Genomic DNA, 6,110 nt, shown 5'->3' on the forward strand with positions numbered 1-6,110 from the left:
TTTTTCCAAAATACTTTAGGTGATTGCTTTTCCCATTAGCACAAAATCTACTTCAGTTCAGTTCTATAAACACTCATGATTTATTTCTGTATACATGTCACAGTACTTGGTGGTGACAATTAAATGAAGGATTGCAAAAAGTGAAAACTAAGTGCTTAACTAAAAAAGTGTGTCCTTGGTACTATAGGAGTACGGATAATGTGCGCCCTCTACAGGTGTGACTGTGCATGTGTGGGTGTTCCCTCAACCAGATTAATAATTTGGTTTATCATATAATGATCAGGCTGTAGGTTTAAGAATTTATGTGATAATCAACATTAATCAAAATTCATGGGTGGATTTAAAATGATGATGATAATTTTGACTCTGAAGTAAATTGATGATGGAAGTTCTATTGGTTGTTTTTTTCAGGTACATAAAATATTTCCTCTTTGCCATTAAAATGAACACAGATTCCACTTGTGTTATCATTCAAAAGTGCCTTCTTTGCCCAAGCTGGTGTTGGAGTCTCTACCAACATCGTTCTCTTTTTCTCTTGTATCATGACGCTCCTTCTGGATCCTGAGCTCACTGACCTGACCACCAGTCACTTGGCCCTCGTCCACATCATGATGCTGCTCACCATTGTGTTCTTGGTGTCTCCAGACCTTTTTGAGTCCCTTCATTTTCAAGATGGCTTCAAGTGTAAGATGCTTTTCTAGCTGAGCAGGGTGATGAGGGACCTCTCCATCTGCATCACCTGCCTCCTGAGCATGCTCCAGGCCATCACCATCAGCCCCAGAACCTCCTGACTGGTGAGGTTTAAACATAAATTCATCAAACCACATTTCACATGTGCTTGTCTTCTTATGGTCCCTCAGTTTGTCCTGCAGTAATTATATAATCTTCTACACTGCTTTCTTTCAATAAGACTAAAACCAGTTTTCTGACGCTCAATATATACTGCCTCATTTTCCCAAGGAAGTCCATCATCAGGAGCCTTATTTTCCTTACTCTCTCATTATCCAGAGGTGTGTCCTTTGTGGGAATTATGCTGCTCTCAAGTGAATACATGGTGACTGTCTTGTGCAGGCATCAGAGGCGATCCCAGCACCTTCACAGCACCAGACTCTCCCCAAGAGTCTCTCCAGAAAAAAAGGGCCGCCGAGACCATCTTGCTGTTGGTGAGTTTCTTTGTGGTCATGTACCAGATGGATTTGAGCCTCTCATCCTACTTGATCCTGATATCAACATATGATCCAGTCGTCCTGGGTGTCCAGAGGCTTCTGACCAGTGCCTATGCCACTGTGGGCCCTTTGGTGCTAATAAGGTCTGAAAAAAGGATAATTGATATTCTGCAAATGATGAGACAGAAGTATCATTTTTTTTTTTTTTTTTTCTGAGACGGAGTCTTGCTCTGTCACCCAGGCTGGAGTGCAGTGGCGCGATCTCGGCTCACTGCAAGCTCCGCCTCCCGGGTTCACGCCATTCTCCTGCCTCAGCCTCTCCGAGTAGCTGGGACTACAGGCGCCCGCCACCACGCCCGGCTAATTTTTTTGTATTTTCAGTAGAGACAGGGTTTCACCGTGGTCTGGATCTCCTGAGATCGTGATCCGCCCGCCTCGGCCTCCCAAAGTGCTGGGATTACAAGCGTGAGCCACCGCGCCTGGCCCATATATTTTTTCTATGAAAATAATTATCTGCAAAGGAGATTCTAACATCAGTTAAATTGTTCAAGTATCAGACTCTGAAAACGAGATTCTAACATCAATTAAATTATGAATAATTTAATACTTGAAAGTATCAGAGCATTTGATATTTTATTTCATTGCAAACACTGTTATTTTATGTAAATCATTTGGAAACTGTTGCTACCAAAAACTTGGTGGATCCTTTAGTTCATTGTCCACCATGATTTCATAGCCCAATATGTTTGCAGTTTCTTGCATTTCATTTTGATTCCTTAAACTTCATTTTAAATTTTGTTTTCTTTTGGAAGTGTATTCTTAATAAGCTCATATTGGTAATAAGATTCCTCATTTTCTTTTACTTTTGGAAATCAGTTAGGGCATCCTTACTTATTCAAAATATGTTAGTGAAGTATCTAATTATTGGTTGAACAGTAACTTCTCTCAGCACTCTTACTTATTTCTCTGTTTTCTGAGTGAACACAGGCTGCGGAGACTTTGCTCTCACCTTCATTGGTTCTCCCTGCTTTTCTCTCTCATGGTTTTAAATATTTTTTTCTTTTCTTTGATGTTATGCAGTTTGACTTTTATTTCTGTTGAGTATTTTTTCATTGGTGGTCACTTTTAATCACAATACACTTCTGCATTCAAGGGTTCCTATCTGATATTCTGTTTCAGAAATTTGTAAATATTTGTTATTAGTGTGATTTGTTATTTGTGTGTAAGCTAGTGAAACCAATGTGTTTGATTTCATCTCCTTTTATTCTTTGTACATGTACAATCATATTTGTATTGTGATCATTTTGTTTTTCTGTAGTTGTTTTATTCATTTCACTATTCTAGTTCGCTAATCCTGTTATTAACTTGGTCTAATTTAATAACTAAACCATACATTGTATATTAATTTAAGTTTCAGTTGTTCAATTTCCATTTAAGTCTGAAAAACATGACTGTTTAGTGTGTATGTGTGTGTGTGTGTGTGTGTGTGTGTGTGTGTGTGTGTATGTATGTGTGTGTGTGAAAGGATCTGTCACCCAGGCTTGAGTTCAGTGGTGGTCATAGCTCACTGCAACCTCAAATTCCTGGTCTCAAGAGACCCTGTCACCTCCACCTCCCCAGGAGCTGACACTACAAGCACACACCACTGTGCCTGGATTATTTTTTCATATCTGTTTATTGTAGAGACAGCTTTTGCTTTGTTGCCCAGGCTGGTCTCAAACTCCCGGCCTCAAGTGATCCTCCTGCCTTGGCCCCCGCAAAGTGCTGGGAGTACAGGTATGAGCCACCGCCCCCAATGCCCACTTTAAAACTTCATGTGTTTTCCAAATTATTTTGATATTCTCTTTCCCCATTTGTGTTACTTAATTAAATATGTTTCCAATCTGTGAAGTTTATGTGATGTACAACTTCTTCTTTCCCTTTTTTGGGTAGTTTAGTTTGTGTGCTTCGTAATTTACAATTTGGTTCTTACATTATAGATATCTCACATTTGGGATGGCGCTGGTTAGTAATTTTCTGTTTATTCCAAGGGGCAGAGTGGACGATCCTCACAGGCTTGAGATCTGTGTAATCAGCCCTGCAATCAGAGCTGTGCCCGAAGGCGGCTGTAACTTCTCGCTTTCATGACTCCTGTAAATTTGCCTCTTAATTCACTTCTGGTCCTGGAAAGTTTCCATATTTTTCTATCAGCTCTGCTGGGGAGTTTTAGAATTCTTGTAAACTTTAAATATTTTTAATTTACTACATTAAATGACCTTTGAGAATATGTTATTCTGTGCTAAAACATCAAATGTCCACATGTATATATGAGTAAAAAATGTTACATAAATATTTTCTGTAGAACAGTGCCCCATGAGAAATTGCAATTTTTCTCATTTAAAACATCTCAGTGCCCATGTATTATACACTAACATTATCTGTGAAGTATAAATATTTTCCTTTTTCTTTTTTTTTTCAGTATCCAAAAGATTTTTAAAGCCCCAGTTATTACAGAGTTAATTTTTCTTTTTTTTTCCACATGTATAGAGTGTGCCTAAATATTTTTTTTTATTATTATACTTCAGGTTTTAGGGTACATGTGCACAATGTGCAGGTTTGTTACATATGTATCCATGTGTCGTGTTGGTTTGCTGAACCCATTAACTCGTCATTTAGCATTAGGTATATCTCCTAATGCTGTCCCTCCCCCCTTCCCCCAACCCACAACAGTCCCCAGAGTGTGATGTTCCCCTTCCTGTGTCCATGAGTTCTCATTGTTCAATTCCCACCTATCAGTGAGAACATGCGGTGTTTGATTTTTTGTCCTTGCAATAGTTTACTGAGAATGATGTTTTCCAGTTTCATCCATGTCCCTACAAAGGACATGAACTCATCATTTTTTATGGCTGCATAGTATTCCATGGTGTATATGTGCCACATTTTCTTAATCCAGTCTATCGTTGTTGGACATTGGGGTTGGTTCCAACTCTTTGCTATTGTGAATAGTGCCGCAACAAACATACGTGTGCATATGTCTTTATAGCAGCATGATTTATAGTCCTTTGGGTATATACCCAGTAATGGGATGGCTGGGTCAAATGGTATTTCTAGTTCTAGATCCCTGAGGAATCGCCACACTGACTTCCACAATGGTTGAACTAGTGTACAGTCCCACCAACAGTGTAAAAGTGTTCCTATTTCTCCACATCCTCTCCAGCACCTGTTGTTTCCTGACTTTTTAATGATGGCCATTCTAACTGGTGTGAGATGGTATCTCACTGTGGTTTTGATTTGCATTTCTCTGATGGCCAGTGATGATGAGCATTTTTTCATGTGTTTTTTGGCTGCATAAATGTCTTCTTTTGAGAAGTGTCTGTTCATGTCCTTAACCCACTTTTTGATGGGGTTGTTTGTTTTTTTCTGGTAAATTTGTTTGAGTTCATTGTAGATTCTGGATATTAGCCCTTTGTCAGATGAGTAGGTTGCAAAAATTTTCTCCCATTCTGTAGGTTGCTTGTTCACTCTGATGGTAGTTTCTTTTGCTGTGCAGAAGCTCTTTGGTTTAATTAGATCCCATTTGTCAATTTTGGCTTTTGTTGCCATTGCTTTTACTGTTTTAGACATGAAGTCCTATGTCCTGAATGGTATTGCCTAGGCTTTCTTCTATGGTTTTTATGGTTTTAGGTCTAACTTGTAAGTCTTTAATCCATCTTGAATTAATTTTTGTATAAGGGGTAAGGAAGGGATCCAGTTTCAGCTTTCTACATATGGCTAGCCAGTTTTCCCAGCACCATTTATTAAATAGGGAATCCTTTCCCCATTGCTTGTTTTCATCAGGTTTGTCAAATATCAGATAGTTGTAGATATGAGGCATTATTTCTGAGGGCTCTGTTCTGTTCCATTGATCTATGTCTCTGTTGTGGTACCAGTACCATGCTGTTTTGGTTACTGTAGCCTTGTAGTATAGTTTGAAGTCAGGTAGTGTGATGCCCCCAGCTTTGTTCTTTTGGCTTAGGATTGACTTGGCGATGCGGGCTCTTTTTTTAGTTCCATATGATCTTTAAAGTAGTTTTTTCCAATTCTGTGAAGAAAGTCATTGGTAGCTTGATGGGGATGGCATTGAATCTATAAATTACCTTGGGCAGTATGGCCATTTTCACGATATTGATTGTTCCAACCCATGAGCATGGAATGTTATTCCATCTGTTTGTATCCTCTTTTATTTCATTGAGCAGTGGTTTGTAGTTCTCCTTGAAGAGGTCCTTCACATCCCTTGTAAGTTGGATTCCTAGGTATTTTATTCTCTTTGAAGCAATTGTGAATGGGAGTTCACTCATGATTTGGCTCTCTGTTTGTCTGTGATTGGTGTACAAGAATGCTTGTGATTTTTGTACATTGATTTTGTATCCTGAGACTTTGCTGAAGTTGCTAATCAGCTTAAGGAGATTTTGGGCTGAGACAATGGGGTTTTCTAGATATACAATCATGTCATCTGCAAACAGGGACAATTTGACTTCCTCTTTTCCTAACTGAATACCCTTTATTTCCTTCTCCTGCCTAATTGCCCTGGCCAGAACTTCCAGCACTATGTTGAATAGGAGTGGTGAGAGAGGGCATCCCTGTCTTGTGCCAGTTTTCAAAGGGAATGCTTCCAGTTTTTGCCCATTCAGTATGATATTGGCTGTGGGTTTGTCATAGATAGCTCTTATTATTTTGAGATACGTCCCATCAATACCTACTTTATTGAGAGTTTTTAGCATGAAGGGTTGTTGAATTTTGTCAAAGGCCTTTTCTGCATCTATTGAGATAATCATGTCGTTTTTGTCTTTGGTTTTGTTTATATGCTGGATTACATTTATTGATTTGCATATGTTGAACCAGCCTTGCATCACAGTGATGAAGCCCACTTGATCATGGTGTAAAAGCTTTTTGATGTGCTGCTGGATTCGATTTGCCAGTATTTTA

The sequence above is a fragment of the Symphalangus syndactylus genome, chromosome 9, assembly GCF_028878055.3.
Source record: "Symphalangus syndactylus isolate Jambi chromosome 9, NHGRI_mSymSyn1-v2.1_pri, whole genome shotgun sequence".
In the NCBI taxonomy this organism is placed as follows: Eukaryota; Metazoa; Chordata; class Mammalia; order Primates; family Hylobatidae; genus Symphalangus; species Symphalangus syndactylus.